This window comes from Pelophylax lessonae (assembly GCF_965119305.1).
Source record: "Pelophylax lessonae genome assembly, chromosome: 5".
Taxonomy (NCBI): Eukaryota; Metazoa; Chordata; class Amphibia; order Anura; family Ranidae; genus Pelophylax; species Pelophylax lessonae.
This window is the reverse complement of record NC_138772.1, coordinates 495,976,844-495,994,990: the sequence shown is the minus strand read 5'-3', so window position 1 is coordinate 495,994,990 and position 18,147 is coordinate 495,976,844.

Sequence of the window (18,147 nt, the reverse complement as noted above, 5' to 3'; positions counted from 1 at the left end):
TATTGAGCGCATACTATACTGTACATGGACATACTTTTTAGTAAGCCAACAATTCTATATTAAAAAAAAATTATTTTTTATTGGTCTTATGTAATATTCTAATTTTCTGAGACAGTGAATTTTGGGTTTTTACAAGCTGTAAGCCATAATCAAAATTAAAAGAAAGAAAGGCTTGAAATATATCACTCTGTGTGTAATACATCTATATATAATATATGAGTTTCACTTTTTTAATTTAAATACTGAAATAAATAAACTTTTAGATGATATTCTAATTTTATGAGGTTTACCTGTATATTCTAAGTTAAATGGGACTAAATTTAAATGGGTTAAGTGTAATGCCAGATAAAATGTTTCTGTTTAATGAGTGGAGAAGCCTTAAAAACTCCATCCCTTTTTGCTACTGTCATTGTCCCCACTGGGGAGATTTTCGACTGTTGGGGACACAAACAAAAATATCCAACAAAGGTTTTAATCCTTTACTTTACAATAATGCGTTTTTAACCACAAGGCACCACAGAGTCGTGTCCATTTTTACCAGGGGTTAATGTGTGATGCCAGTTTATTCCAAATGAATGGGCTACTTTAAAGTGATTGGAAAATCTCATGGTTTTTTTTTTTAAATACCAAACATGTTATACTTACCTACTCTGTTCAGTTGGCTTTGCACAGAGTGGCCCGGATCCTCCTCTTCTTGGGTCCCTCTTCGGCTCTCCTGGCCCCTCCCTCCTGTTCAGCGCCCCCACAGCAAGCAGCTTGCTATGGGGGCACCCGGGCCAAGATGCAGTTCTGTGTGTCCATTCAGACACTGAGCTGATGTTCAGCCCCCCCCCCACTCTCTCTCATGAATAGCTAACTGACTTTGACGGGCAGCAACAGGAGCCACTGCTGTGTCTCAGCCAATCAGGATCCTGGATGGCTGAGGGACTCGTAGACATGGTGGAGATAGAGATGGGCTCTATCCTTTAATTCCTTTAATCTCTGGTGACGCATTAATGTATTGCAAGTATATTAACGCCACACATAACAGGAATTGGCCTCAAATGGTTTACATGTATAAATAAACTCATATAAGTTACTTTGGGCAAAATAAAGCTGGCCATAGAAGGATTAAAATTTAGCTAGTTTAGCGGGGACTGACTGAATTGCGATTCATCTTTGGCTCTAGAGATGTCGATCGAATTACCAATTTCTTTCAAATGTGGCTGTTGGAAAACTTTTATCCGATCAGCACCTGCAGAGCTGATCTGTGTATTCTGACAATGGAGCGTCCCCACTGTCAGAATACAATATCAAAGCGGGGAGGATTCCTCCATTCACACAAGCTTGTGTGAATGGAGGAATCTGTTCATTTTTTTTGATCAGCTTGTGGGATGCTTGGCCAGCGTAAGTCCACCAGGTAACACATGGCAACCATGGGCCTGTATAAATGACTATATTGGTCAAATAGAACTTCAACTAATTTTTGTGTTAGATAAAATGAGTTATAGCTAGAACATCTAGCTTTACTGCAGTCTGTGTACCCAAGGTTGGTTTTCTTTTACTTCCAGTCCCCATGATTGGTGCCACTTGAGACATAAAGGAAAACCTTCCCAGAAGAGAAACAGACAGCAGTAAAAACCTGAGTGAGGTTCTAATACTTAGGGCCATGGCAGGTGGTCAGATTTGTATCAGCAATTACTTACTGCTACAAATTGTTAAAGCCAACCAATTTCTGTTTGTAAAATAATCAAAATGTATATAAAAAAAAAATAAAAAAAACCCTGCGCTACAGAGTGTAAATTAATGTATAAATAAACTGTGCAATTAATGTATATACAGTATAACAAAAATAATAATAAATACACAAAGTGCAATTCAATCACCTTCAAACTCCAAAAATAATACCAAATCACTGCTGTCGCTTTTTTTATTAATCTCAAAAATATCTCAGCGTAGCCACTCACCGACGTGTTTCGTCACTTCCGACTTTTTTTTTTACAGGTTTCACATAAAGCAAGTTATACCAGTCATGAGAATGGGTGGCATAGAGCTCTGGTGAGTTTCTTCCTGAAGGAAGAGGGACTTCACGTGCACAGGTGGTGTGTGATAGAAAGCTTGGGAAGAAATGCAGCACTTTTCTTTGCACAAATCTATGGACTATTAAAGGACTTTTTAGTTGTGCTGTTTATGCACTTTATTGATTATTGATGGTTGGAATTTGATCACAGCACCACTGTGAATTTGGGGTGTTTTCAGTAAATTCATCTTTTATTCATATGCTAATATCTGTTTGTAGCTAGCAATTTAAGGACAAAATCTCATCAGATGTTGTTAAACCTCACCCAGGGGGCCCAGTACACATAATATTTGTCCCTAATAATATTTGTGCAGGGGCTTCTGAGCTGAATGGTCAGATAGCTCAGCCTCCACCTCTATCTGACAATGCTGGAGTCAGGAGATGGACTTCTAAGTACAGAGCCCCACAGCCCCCCTTCCAGACTGAATATCTTCAGCCCTCCTTGTCAAGTAGACATGACTTCTCTGCTCCCTTTTTACTCTGAAAAGACCTCAATCTTCGACTGCTGCCAGCTATGACTACAATAGGAGCTGGTGTTGTAAACAATGATGGCTGGAGGGTAGCACTGTCAGTCCCAAAAACAGAGGCCAACATCATTAAAGCTGGCAGCTACTATGGTAGTTTGTCCAAGAGAGACTACTGTAGTAGCTGGGGGCTTGTGTTGCTGTTGCCATGTTTTTTTTTGTGATTGACAGCACTGCCCTCCATCACAGTCGTTTACAGCATACGCCCCCAGCTACTACTGTAGTCATCTCCTCCGAGCCAACTGGCAGCTGCGGGAGGTTGTGGGTCTTTTTATGGTACAAAGAAAGGAGCAGAGAAGGTACAGGGATAGACAGCAAGGAGGGCCGCAGAATGCAGAGGGGGTTGTAGTACTGCCTGTAATTCTCTCCATAGGGGGAATGTGCATAATTTGGGCTCCTGCCCAGGGTGGAGCGACAGCCATCACTGACAGAAGAAAAAAAATTACATCTTATTACCAAACCAAAATACAGATTGTAATGGAGACATGTACTATGTGCAGTAGACCCCCTGCAATATTTAAAGGATAAGTTCACTATAAATAAAGAAATAAATGCACATTTTTTTGCAGATAACAAAAATGTGCATTTATTATTTTTTTTTTTTTTTTAACAATGACACCTGCAGGAGACTGGGAAAAGCAGATACACTAACAGGAAGAATCAATGAACTACCACGGCGCTCCACGCTGTGGTAGGTAATTGAGAACTACAAGCCAATTCCGCAAAGGATTTCGGGGCTTGTAGCTCATTCACATACAGAGCTGTGTGAATGAATGACACAGCCGTGCAGGTGGAGCTGATTTTTAAAAGCGACAGTTAGTATGGGAAACTTCTCCCTGTACTGCTGTCAAGGGGGGTGATTGGGCAGCGGCAGAAACTCCTTGTGATTGGCTGAAACTCAGTCTCACTGCAGCTCATCATACTAATGCTAACGGCAACAGTGCCAACTATTGACAGGAAGGAGGAACCACAGTTAAACCAGGCTCAGGAGAAAACCCAAACGATCACAAAGAGTACAAATCCACCAGGTTAGCTTCCATCTAGCACAGCTAAATTTACTAGTAGCCCTTGTTTAAGACAAGGATGCTACAGAAGTATTAAAACCCTCATCATTTTTTATTGCTGAAAGTGGCCTCATTGGGGAGTTCAGATATAAAGTTGTCATCAGAACAGGAATAGAGGGGGAATCTTCCAATGGGGACACTTGTTTTGGTGCAACTGTCTTATTTACATTTGCAGCCAGAGGTAGATGAGCCATGGCTTTGTGGCCTCCTGACCACCCACCTAACATGCTGACCTTGGCGAAAATCTCAAGTTCAGAGGGCAACACTACTACCAAACACAACTTATTCAAGTGAATTGGGCTCCACTGCAACCTTCCTGCGGCTGTGTGTAATGCACATGGTACAGTGCGGTGCTTCAGGCTTTCATGGGCTCAAACTGTCGTGAGGAGACATTTTACCTCCAGCTCTCTGTCAGCTGGAGGGGATCACTTTTTAGAGGTGTGGTAATCACAATTACAAGTGTAAATGAGGTCTTAGACTTCATTCGTGCATGAGTGTTCTGTGAACGCATGCATGATGCACTAACAGCACCATTCATTGTTAAGAGCACCCCAAACACGAAAGCTGACACGCATTTTCTGTGCATTTAAACACTTAACAAATGCATTAAAAAGCACAAAGTTCAACACTCAGGAAGCTACATTAGCTACTTTGACGGGTTTTTCACGTATAGGACAGTCCATTGGAATCAATGGACTGTCCTATATGTGTGGCCAAAAACACATCCACAAACATGCACAAAATGACGCATTGCTGTGCAATTTTAAATGTGACCACTCCATTGGTCCAGTCATTGTAAGGCTTCTCCGGCTGCTTTTCTTTTATTTGCCGCAATGTAGGGACTGTGCCTATCATTTGAATCATTGCAGTTGCACAAGATGATTTTGGGGCAAAAGAAAACTTGAAAAATGATTGCTGCCAGTGGAGACAAATCTATAATGCAAGACATGGTGCTAATGGAAAAAAAAAAATAAATAAAAGGAAAGTGCAGTGCCCAATGTTGAAAAATGTTGAAAAATGTAAAATAATGCACCTGGGCATCAGTAATGCGAAAGCAAGCTACTCTCTAGGGGGGGAAACCTCTGGGTGAGTCTAGGATGGAAAAGGACCTGGGGGTACTGGTAGACAACAGGCTTGTCAGTGGCATGCAATGCCAAGCCGCTGCAAGCAAAGCCAACAGAATACTGGGATGTATAAGAAAGGGGATTCACTCCAGAAATAAAGAGATTATTCTCCCACTCTACAAGACTCTGGTCCGGCCACATCTGGAGTATGCTGTCCAGTTCTGGGCACCGGTCCTCAGGAAGGATGTGCTGGAATTGGAGAAAGTCCAGAGAAGGGCAACAAAAATAATAAGGGGAGTGGAGGACATCGGCTATGAGGAAAGACTACAAGCACTGAACGTATTCTCTCTGGAGAAGAGACGATTGAGGGGGGATATGATATCAATGTACAAATACTGTACTAGTGATGATCCTAGCATAAAGAACAAACTATTCAGAGAAAGGGAATACAATAAGACACGTGGCCACACTAAAACTAGAGGAAAAACGGTTTAAGCTTAAACTACGCAGGGGGTTCTTCACTGTCAGAGCAGTAAGGATGTGGAATTCTCTTCCACAAGCAGTTGTATCAGCAGGGAGCATTGATAGTTTCAAAAAACTATTAGATGGGCACCTTAAAGACCACAACATACAGGGGTATACAATGTACGGTTAACAGCAAACACACACAAATCATAGGTCTAACTGGATGGACTGATGTCTTTTTTCAACCTCACAAACTATGTAACTATGTAAAAAAAAAAAAATATGGGGCATCCTTGCAACTTCCTAACCCAAGGAAGGTCATATGTGTTAAAAAAAGCATACAATAACGCTTTACAAAAAAAAAAGTGCAATAATGCGCATTGGAAGCGCAGGCAGGATTGCCCGATGCTGCCTGTGATTCCAAAACTGCAGTAAAGTGCGGGACATGGTGCCATTATTTTCTAATTCCACCCAAAACGCGGTGCGATATTCCCGCGATTGTTGTGCAACAAAACTCATGCAAATCACACAACGTCAAAAGTGCCAAAAGTTGGTACATGACCTTCTTTGGCACGTTTTTGGGGTGGAGGTAAGGCCCAGTCATTGTTGTGGGGCCCAAAGCAGCTGTCCCTTGAGCCCACTCTGCCCGTAAATAGTTGATAAGTGGATTCACGAGGGCCCAAGAAAATCTTTGCCCAGGGTCCAATCAATATTAAAGACAGCCCTGGGTCGAGGGAGGCCCATTCAAAATGGTGCTTCTCCAAAAACACACAGAAAAAACGCAACGCGGCAACCCTGCTTAGGTGTGAATGGGAACTTAGAGCAAAAAAGCAAGGATGCTTTAGAAATAAAAAAAAGTGCATTGTTCAATTTAAATGCTGGTGGTGTCATACTCTAAGGCTCCTTTCACACAGTCCGCCTCCGTCGGCGGACTCCGTGCTGCTCAGCTCTCTATGGGGGAATCGGATGAGAGCGGACCACCTGTCCGCTCTCATCCTATCCCATCCAATCCGATCCTCTGGACGGATGGAAAATAGGGTTTCCATCCGTCTGGATTTCACGGACAGGAGCAGATGCGGATGGCAGCGGGTGTCAGCGGAAATGTCTCCGCTGACATCCGCTGCCCCATAGGGATGCATGGAGGATCTGATCAGATCCGCCGAAAAAACTGACAGGCGGATCTGATCGGATTGTTCGTGTGAAAGAGGCCTAAGGCTTGGTTCACATCTGCGTGTCCCAGAACGCTCAAGAACTGATTGTTAATGGCACCCAAAAAGCGTCCAGCAAGCAAACAAAAAAATTCCAAAAATTTGGGAAAAAAAAAAAAACTTGTTTTTCTTTCTTTCTATTATAAAATTTTGCAAATAAATAATGGTTCCTCATAAATTTACGCCAAAAGTATTCTATTACATTTCTTTGGTAACAATAAATCAGTGTATATTATTTAGTCTGTACAAAAGTTATAGAGTCCACAAACTACAGAATATATTTATAAATCGATCATTCCTGATGCCAGGGCAATACAAATATCCCCAAATGACCCCTTCTTGGAAAGTAGGTAATTAGTAAGTGGCATGGTGAGTTTTTGAAGTTGTAATTTTTTGTCAAAATGTTTAGGAAAATTAGGAAATTAAAGAAAAATTTTTTTTTTCACAATTTGTTTTTTATTTTGTTTTTTTTTACATACTGTCACCAGTGCAGTACAGCCTCACCATATGACTGGTGTGGCGGTGATCAGGGATACCTTCTGGTGAAAGTATGTAAAGAAAAAAAAATGTAATGTTTTTAAATTTTTCTAACAATTTTTCTTTTTACATTTTTTTTTAACATACTGTGACTAGAGCAGTGCAGGGTTACCATGCCTCAAAAAGCGCAGGAAAAACAATGCCCGAGGCTCAACATTCAAAAAGCAACATTAAGCTACTTTGGCACATTTTTTGCCACCTGTATTGAAACCAATGGGATGCCCTTTGCGTATGGGGAAAAACGCATAAACAAACAAGCAAAAATGCAGCATGTATTCTAAAAGGTGTGAATGCAGGAATGCAGCCTAATGCCCCGTACACACGTGCAGATTGTCGGCCGAAAAGATTCGGCCGACGACCGATCGGCCGATTGTAGGCTTGTTAGTATGATGCTTCCGACAGCCGACAGTGCATTTTCGGCCGAACAGAATCTGTCGTGCAGGCATTAAAATTTTTGTTGTCCGTCACCAGGACGGCCGATTGTTCGCCAGTCAGTACAGAATTCGGCCGACAGACAGCAGATTAGCAAGACTGGGCATGCTCAGAAAAGAAAAAAGACAAGGAAAGTTAACCATTACATGACATCACTTCTGCAGTCGGCTGTTGTTGGCCGACAAAATTCGTGTGCAGTCTTTTGCACTTTTCAACAGACACGACAGCCCTCGGACAAAAGACGGCCGATCGTTCGGCCGACGATCGGTACGTGTGTACGAGGCATGAGGACCCATTCACACCCGAATATTCTGTAGCACAAAATTTTCAAAATGCTCAACAACCAAAATCCTATGGTTTTTAGCACTGCCTGTGTTACACCTGAGCATAACTTATAGCTTGAAAAAGTACTTTTAGCCCCAATAGACATCAATGGGAGTGCTTAAAAAAAAAACAAAAAATGCATGTAAACTGTGCTTTTCCCTCCAGTAACAATCTTTCCATTGGATAAAGATACTGTAAATTAATTAAAAAGACAAAACAAAAAACTCTTAGAGTCGGTTCACACCATGGCGACACGACTTCGGGGGCGACTAGTGAAGTCGCCGTGCACCGGGACTTCGGCGCGACTTGCACGGACTTCACATAATGGAAGTCATTGCAAGTTGCTCCGACTTTGGTCAAAAGTAGTGCAGGAACCTTTTTCTAAGTCGGAGCGACTTGAGTCGCTCCTATTAGAATGGTTCCCATAGCACAGAATGGAGCACGACTTGTCAGGGAACAAGTCGCCTGACAAGTTGCGGTAGTGTGAACCGGCAGTTAAATCTCAGAAACCTGAAAAAAGTGCTCAAAAATGCCCCAACAAATGCTAAAATAAATTAATATATATTTGGTATATATATATATATATAAATTAGTTGATGCAAAAATAAATACACCCCACAACAGAAACTTCTTCATCTAGTATTTTGTATGACCTCCATGATTTGTAAGGACAGCACCGAGTTTTCTAAGCATAGAATGAACAAGTTGGCTACATATTGCAACATCTATCTTTCTCTATTCTTCAAGAACGACCTCTTTTAGAGCCTGGATGTGGATGGAGTGATGCTCAACTTGTCTTTTCAGAATTCCCCATAGGGGTTCGATTGGGTTTAAATATCAGGAGACATACTTGGCCACTAAATCACTTTCCCCCTGTCCTTATTCAGAAATGCAACAATGGCCTTAGATGTGTGTTTTGGATTATTGTCATGTTGGAAAAGTGCACAGCGACCAAGGAAGGGCAAGGAGTGATGGTAGCTTCTTCTCTGTCACTATAGAGCAGTACATCTGTGAATTCATGATACCATCAATGAAACGCAGCTCCCCGACACCAGCAGCACCTTTGCAACCCCACAGAAGAACATTGTCACCCCCATGTTTCACTGTAGACACCATGCATTGTTCTTTGTACTCCTCACCTTTGCGATGCCAAACTGTTTTGAAACCATCAATTCCAAAAGCATTTATCTTGGTCTCATCACTCCAGAGTACAGAGTCCCAGTAGTTTTATTTTTCAGCATGGGCCCTGGCAAATTCTAGGCAGGCTTTTTTGTGGATGGGCTTTAGGAGAGGCTTCCTTCGTGGACGACACCCATGCATGCCATTCCTCTGCAGTGTACGCCGTTTTGTGCCATGGGAAACAATTCCCCCAGTTTGGCTTTCTACTTCTTTAGCTAACTGCAGTGAACTTGCATGGCGATTTTCTTTAACCCTTCTCATCAGAAGATGCTCCTGTCGAGGTGGTAACTTCCGTGGACGGCCTAGATGTCTCTGCTAGATGGTTGCAGTTCCAACCTTGATACAGTTTTTGTATCATTTTTGCTACAGTATTCTGATTGATAAGTAAGGCTGCATTCACATGTCAGCGTATGATCGCGGGCAGAACCGCCACGGTTTCCGCCCGCGATTCGGAGATTTATTGCAAATTGCGGGACGCCTAGCGTTGCCCGTTGATTTGCAATAGCCCCCCAAACGCCGAGCGATGTTGCCGCGATTTACGCCCGCCGAATCGCGGCAACATCGCGCAAACAAAATCACGGGGCGCAACACGCTCCAAAGAAGCTCTTGTACTTTTTTGGAGCGTATTGCGTCCCGCGATTTTGTTTGCGCGATGTTGCCGCGATTCGGCGGGCGTAAATCGCGGCAACATCGCTCGGCGTTTGGGGGGCTATTGCAAATCAACGGGCAACGCTAGGCGTCCCGCGATTTGCAATAAATCTTCAAATCGCGGGTGGAACCGCGGCGGTTCTGCCCGCGATCATACGCTGACATGTGAATGCAGCCTTAAGCTTTGCTGATCTTTTTGTAACTTTCACCTTTCTTGTGTAAAAAAGCTATTTTCTTTCTCAAGCTTTCTGACATTTCTCTTCCCTGTGGTGTCATTGCTGACAGCATGAAATGGGAGGGGTTTTCTTTGTTAAGTAACGCCCTTTTATAATCGTGTTTTTAAAACAAGGATTGCTTTTTATTGAACATATATATGGTACAATAATAGCAGGTACAAAAGTAAATCATAGAAGAATAACAGCATGTGAGATAGAGCAAATAGCACATATAGCACATATAAAGAGAACTACCCAACCTATAGTATCCAGGAGAGGTATCTCCATGCCAAAGGATCGTAAAAACAAATATGTAAATAAACAACATTACTTTAACCACAAGAACCATAAGTCCCGGTTCACACTGAGGCGACCTGTGAGGCGACCTGGTCGCCTCACAGGTCGCCTCCCTTAGGGAAGCTGCGGACCCGTTCTAATAGGAGCGACACAAGCTGCTCCGACTTAGAAAAAGGATCCGGAGCTTCTTTGGGGCGACCAGGAGGCGACCGCCATAGACTTCAATGTTATGAAGTCCGTGGCGGCCGCTCTGAGGTCGCGGCGCGCTGCTCGCACCGCGACCTCGGAGGTCGCCACCCGAAGTCGGATCGCCCCTATGTGAACGGGGCCTCACAGTGATAACCGTGGCTGCCAGATCTTGTCATACTTCTTGGGGCAATTTCTACTGATATAGGTCAGTTTATACATAGGTAGAGCTGCATTTATGGTAGCTTCCCAAGAGGCTATGGAAGGGGGGAGGTCCACCTAAGAAGAATTTCTTTCTTAGCATAATAAAGTAAGTAGGAAACTAAGAGTTTAATGTATCTTTAATGTCTCTATCAGTGTCCACCATCAAGTAGATATAGGAGGAGTCCCCTGTAGTGCATTTGCACATCTCTCCCAGCAAGGAGTATTATCTCCAAGGGTTAGAAAGGCTGGATTCATCTCTTTTTCATGGATAGTGTAGGACCCACTGATAATGGGGTACTTTGACGCAGTGGTGGGCTTGAGCACGATATGGCCATATGGTGGGACCAAACCCCCATTTTTATTTATGGACTCTCTTCAGATTTGGTAGTAATTTCTTTTGCATTTGCGCGCTATTCTTTTTTAATATACATGTCTTTTGGTTCATAGCTGCAGCAGCTTTGGAAATACATGGGTATGCTCCCCCAAATTTTTTGCCAGTTTATAATGTATCTTCATCACCATGAATTCCCAAAAATGCCAACTCCGGAGACATTGGGAGGGACAGTTGTAGGCGGATGTCAATGAGGTCAAAAACCTCCAGAACTAGGCCACCGTAGGACAGGACCAAAACATATGGAAGAAAGTGCCAGCAGAGGAGTGACATTGAGTACAGTCTGAAGATCTGTTTGGGTATATTTGATGCAGTTAATGAGGCGTGTAATACTCCTATGTAAAAATGTAGTTTGAATCAGTTTGTCTCTGGAAGAAATGACTAATTTAGAGTTAGCCTCAAAGCATTCCTCCCACATTTCCCTATGCAAATTAGGAATATCTGCACTTCATCGCTCCCATAGTCTATCTATCTTAGGGGAGTCGATACTCAACAGACCTAGATATAGTGCTGAGAGAGGTTTAGAGAGTTGTTCCTCTGCAAGACGATCTTCCAATTGGGTCTGAAGCTAAATTGAGAGAGGCAGAGAACTGTGATCGATCTGCATGTTGCATTTGACAGTATGGAAAGTGCATCCAAGGAGGTAAACCAAATTTGTGTGAGAGGTCAAGGAAGGACAGCAAGGTACCCCCTGGCATAACATCACAAAGCATCTTCCCCCCAAACCTAGCCCACAATTGAGGATCAGGAATTGTCTTAAAGTGACTCAGTAAGGGATTACACCATAGGGGGCAGTAGGGAAACCATTGATTGGGTTGTAGAAAAGTCTCCTAGCCACCGCCCAGACTCTAAGTGTAAAGGCTCGTACACACGATCAGATTATCAAACGATCTGTCGTCCGTTTTTTTTTGCATGCTAGTCTCATCTCGAAAGTGAAGAGGTTACTCTCATACGAAAATTCTCGTACGACAGAATTCAGCTTCAGAATTGATGTCATGTGTTGAATTGTTTTCTATGTGTTCTTTCTCTCTGAGCATGCCTAGTCTTGCTCTTACGATTTTTTTTGGACGAAAACTGTACTAATTAAATGAAAATCGGTGGTTGTTTTGACGGACGATAAAAATTTTATAGCCTGCACGTCCAGTTTTTGTCGTCCGAAAATTTGTAATCGGCTGTCGAAAGCACTATACTAACAATCCGAAAATCGTTCGTCGGACAAAATTTTCCTTCCGATAAAGGCACGTACACATGATAAGAAAATCTGTAGGGAAAATTCGTCCGACGACCGATCTGCCGATTTTCGGATTGTTAGTATAGTGCTTTCGACAGCCAACTCCGACTTTTCGGCTGACAAAATCCTGATGTGGAGGCTATAAAATTTTTGTCGTCCGTAATACAACGTCCGATTTTCGTCTCATTAGTACAGATTTCGACGGAAAAAAATCTTAAGAGCAAGACTAGGCATGCTCAGAGACGAAAGAACACATAGAAAACAATTCCACACATGACATCACTTCTGAAGTAGAATTCTGTCGTATGGGAAAATTCGTATGAAAATAACCTCTTCACTTTCCACATTAGACTAGCATGCCACAAAAAACGGATGACAGATCGTTCGATAATCTGATCGTGTGTACGGGCCTTTAAGGGCCATACACACTATAAGATTTTCTGAAGACTTTTTCCTTAAAGCCTCGTACACACGCACCGATTGTTGGTCGGTCGTCTTTTGTCCAGTGTTGTTGTGTTGGTTGAAATGTGCTCTAGACTGCACACAAATTTTCTCGGCCAACAAAAACCAACTTCAGAAGTGATGTCATGTGATGGTTTACTTTCTGTATGTTTTTCCTTCTCTGAGCATGCCCAGTCTTGCTCATCTGATGTTTGTCTGCCGAAATCTGTACTGACTGCACGAAAATCGGCCGTTCTGTTGACGGCCAACAAAAATTTTATAGCATGCACACCAGATTTTGTTCGGCCGAAAAGTCGCAGTCGGTTGTCGGAATCATCATACTAACAAGCCGACAGTCGGCCGATCGGACGTTGGCCGAAAATTCACGGCCAACAATCGTTGCGTGTGTACGAGGCTTTAGACTCACCAAAACCATATAATAGGAGGTCAAACCTTAGTCTGGTAGGGCGCAGGAGGAAATCATAGGGTCTAGGGCCATGCTAAACCAGGTTGGCCAGTTCGGTGAGGGAACCCACCCTTTTATAATTAACTGTCTGCTGGACACCTGTTTAATGAATTATTAGACTCACCTGTAGTTGAATTCCTGTTAATTAGGAATTTTATGTCTAAAATTTAGCTTTGCTCCTTTTCATTGGGTGGTTTTTATTTTTTCAACATGGTCTTGAATTAATTTGTAAGGAAAAATTACTTTTTTGTAGTGTCCCATAGAAAAGGTTGATTCTGAAAGGAACATAAAAGTTTTCTGACAAATCTGTTGGCTGTACTCATTTTTTTTTTTCCATTGGTCACTTGTCAACCTAACAACGCCTGCACAAAAACGCTGCAAAAATGCTTGTAAAACACCCAAAAAAGCCTGAAAAACGCCTGTAAATATAACAACGCCTAGACGTGAACATAGCCTTAATCACCACTTGGGTGTTTTTTGGGTTTTTTTTGCACTATAAATAAAAAAAAAAAATAAAAAAAGAATTTTGTAAAAAAAAAAAAAAAAAAAAAAAAATGCATTTTCTTCATTTCTGTTATAAAATTTTGCAAATTAGTAATTTTTTTTCCATAACTTTTGACCAAACTGTATACTGCTATATTTCATTGGTAAAAATAAACCAAATCAGCCCCGGTTCACATCAGTGCGATGTCAGACATTGCATGTGATTCACAGCGCACTGCTCTAAAAATCACATGCGATGTCTGTGCGATGTGATTTCAGCCATACAGATTGTATGTCTAAATTCGCATCAGATTAGGGCACAACTCGCACAGGACCCTTTTTTGGTCTGCAGCAGAATCGGATCGGAAGTGCAAGGAAAGTACAAATACCCCGCAAATGATCCCTTTTTGGAAAGTAGGCATTCCAAGGTATTTAATAAGAGGCATGATGAGTTTTTTGAAGTTGTAAATTTTTCCCACGAGTCTTTGCAAAATGAAGATTTTTTAAGCACAATATTGTCATATTAACAGGTTATTTTTCTCACACAGCATATGCATACTTGCAACTACACCCCAAATACATTCTACTCCTCCTGAGTATGTCAATACCACATGTGTAAGACTTTTCCACAGTCTGGCCACATGCAGAGGCCCAACATGCAAGGAGCACCGTCAGGTGTTCTAGGATCATAAATTACACATATCATTTCATTACAACTTATCACACTTTTGAAGGACAATGGAAACACCCACAAAATGACCCTATTTTGGAAAGCAAACACCCCAACACACAATCTAGGAGGCATTATGAGTCTTTTGAACAGGTTATTTTTTGCACAAGTTTTTGGAAAATGTGGAAAGAAAATGAAAACGGCGCTGATGAGGATCCACTGATAGGGTGGCACTAATGAGCGCTCACTGATGGGCACTGATGAGCCCTAATGTGGCACTGTAGTGGCACTGATGGCACTGTATGAGCACTGTGATGGCACTGTAGAGGAACTGTGATGACATTGATGGCACTGAAGGGGCACTGTGATGGCATTGTAGGGGTACTGTGATGGTCCTGTAGGGGCATTGTGATGGCATTGATGGCACTATAGGGGCACTGTGATAACACTGTAGGGGCACTGTGATGGCACTGTGATTGCATTGCAGAGGCACTGTGATGGCATTGATGGCATTGGGATGGCACTGTTATGGCACTGTGATAGCACTGTGATGACATTGTAGGGGCACTGTGATGGCACTGTCGGGGTACTGTGATGGACCTGTAGGGGCATTGTGATGGCACTGTAGAGGCACTGTGATGACATTGATGGCACTATAGGGGCACTGTGATGACACTGTAGGGGCACTGTGATAGCCCTATAGGGGCACTGTGATGGCATTGTAGAGGCACTGTGATGGCATTGTGATGGCACTGTAGGGGCACTGTGATAGCACTGTGATGGCATTGTAGGGGCACTGTGATGGCACTGTAGTTGCATTTACGATCATGCCAACTCACGCTGCTGTGTTTCTCTTTCCTCCCCTCACACTGATATAGCGTGAGCTGAACTGGGCATGATCCCGGTTTGATGACAAAGTGATTGCTCCATCATTGGATGGAGCAATCAGGTGGTACAGGGCCGCTGTGATTGGTCCTGTGGTCCCATGGACCCAGCCATCATGGACACTGCTGGGTGCACACCCCAGGCGTCATATGGTGGCCTCCCAGAACTGGCTGGCCGCACTGTAGCACGGGATGACGTGTATAGTGACACAACGCAACTGTGTGCGACCCATGTTGGCAGTGATTGAGCTTTTTTAAGGGCTTGTTTACACTAGTGGTGGTGGTGGTGTGTGTGTGTGGGGGGGGTAAAATGTTGTGGTTGAACTGCATTTTTACCACCCCCAAAGTGCAAAACATGCCACAGCTGCAATGCGTTCTTGCTTTCGATGGGCATAGCTCTCGCTAAACACAACCCAATCAAGTGAAGAGCCATGACTCATTGACACAAGCAGTTGGGGGTGGGGTGGGGTGGGGGGGGGTGTGGATGGCACAATTTTTACAGCCCCCCCAACTACTCCTAATAAGTACAGTGGCTCTGGCGGTGTACACATACCAGAGCAGGAATTTTACCCCCTGTCACTTAAGTGAATGGGGTTGCGCTGCAACCTCCCCAGGACCACATGCAACGTTGGGGGATCAAGCGGTTAAAGCAGGCGGTGGGGAGGCGATACAACGTCGTTATGTCTAATGCTCTCTGAAGATTGATCTAAATGCAGATCGCTCTTCAGAGAGCACCACAAGTGGGAATGAACCCTAAGACTACGTTCACATGTGGGCGTAGCGGATCACGGGGAGAATCACCGCGATTCTGCCCGCGATCCGGAATCATTGCAAATCGCGGGACGCCTGTGCAATGCCCGTGATTTGCAATGGCACCCCAAACGCTGTGCGATGATGCCGCGATTTCCGCCTGTCGAATCGCGGTAACATCAAGCAAACGCAGGACGAATGACACTCAAAAGAAGCTCTTGTACCTTTTTGGGCGTCATGCGTCCCGCGATTTGCAATGATTCCGGATTGCGGGCAGAATCGCTGTGATTCTGCCCGTGATCCGCTACGCCCACATGTGAACATAGCCTAATGCCCCGTACACACGTTCCGATAATCGTACGAAAAAACTCGCTTTCGACCTGATCGCACGATAATCTGATCGTTAGTACACAGCTTTCGATCACGACAGTTGGTCCAACAAAATCCGAAGGGACAAACAGGAAAACTTCTGTCGTATGACAGCTTATCGAACGACAATCGTTTCATCAGTACAGTATGCGTACGCTAAAAAACGATCGACAAATACCACACATGATCGGAAACAGTAAAATAATCCGGAAGGAGATGGGAGAAAGTAAACAATACTCACCGAACAGCTACGAAAAAAACACTTGGTCAGTGAATCGAACGAAGAAAATCTGACGGTTTGTATGCAGAGTTGGTTTCGATTTTAGTACCATGCAACAATTTGCGAAAGATTAGTCGTACGATTATCGGAACGTGATTATCGGAACGTGTGTACGGGGCATTAGGGTTAAAACAGGCAGCAAAGACTTGACAAATCACCTCCTGGGCGCCTGCCATATGCCCTCTGAAAACCATTCCAGCGCGGGTCGCTCTGTAGAGGGGTGAGGAGGTCTGAGCAATGAGAATGATCTCCCCGGGGAAGGTTCTTCTTTCTCCTGGATCTCCAGGAAGGGAAGGTGAGGGAAATCCTCCCAAAAACGACGCACAGAGCAAAATATACGCCTACTATATATATATATATATATATATTCAAGGTATAACACTTTCCTTTAAAGAAAAAACTCCAGGGTTTAACCCCTTCCTATCAATAAAAAAAAAACAGGGTTTAACCCTTTCATAGCTTATTTTTTTTTTTAAATAAAATTAGTGTTTAATCCGTTTTTTATCATAAAAAAAAATCAGAGCTTAACCCTTTCCTGTCATTGAAGAAAATAAAATCAGGATTTAACCTTTTCCTAGCATATAAAAAAAAATCAGGGTTTAACTCTATCATAAAAAAAAAAAAAAAAAAAAAAAAAAAAATCAGGTTTAACCCTTTCCTATCACTGCACAAAAAAAATCAGGGTTTAACCCTTTCTTAGCGTAAAAAAAAAAAGAAAGAAAGAAAAGCAGGGTTTAACTTTTTGTTATCCTTAAAAAAAAAAAAAAAAATCAGGGTTTAACCCTTTCTTATCATTGAAAAAAGAAAAGGGTTTAATCATTTCCTATCATAAAAAAAAATCAGGGTTTAACCCTTTCCTATTATTGAAAAAATCAGGGTTTAATCATTTCCTATCATGAAAAAAAAAAAAAAAAATCAGGGTTTAACCCTTTCCTATTATTGAATATAAAATATAAATAAAAAATTAAAATATAATCAGGGTTTAAACCTTTTCTAGTATAAAAAAAAAAGAAAAGCAGGGTTTAACCCTTTCTTATAGTTGAAAAAAAAAATCAGGGTTTAACCCTTTCCTATCATAAAAAATAATCAGGGTTTAACCCTTTCCTATCATAAAAAATAATCAGGGTTTAACCCTTTCCCAGCATAAAAAAATCAAGGATTAACTCTTTCCTATCATAAACCAGGGTTTAACCCTTTTCTAGCATTAAAAAACAAACAAGGTTTAATCCTTTCCCATTAACAAAAAACATAATCAGGGTTTAACCCTTTCCTTGCATAAAAAAAGGAAAGCATGTTTAAACCTTTCCTAGCATTTAAAAAAAGAAAAGCAGGGTTTAACCCTTTCTTGTCGTTGAAAAAAAAAATCTGGGTTTAATCCTTTCCTAGCATAAAAAAAAAATCAGGGTTTAACCCTTTCCCAGCATAAAAAAATCAGGGTTTAACCCTTTCCTAGCATTAAAAAAACAAACAAACAGGATTTAACCCTTTCCAATTAACAAAAAACATAATCAGGGTTTAACCCTTTCCTTGCATAAAAAAGAAAAGCAGGATTTAACCCTTTCCTATCATAAAAAAAAAAAAAAAAAACTGAGCTTAACCCTTTTCTATTATTAAAAAAAAACATAATCAGGGTGTAACCCTTTCCTATCATAAAAATAAAAGTCAGGGTTTAACCCTTTCCTATCATTAAAAAACAAACAGGGTTTAACCCTTTCCTATTAATAAAAAACATAATCAGGGTTTAACCCTTTCCTATCATAAAAAAAAGATCAGGGC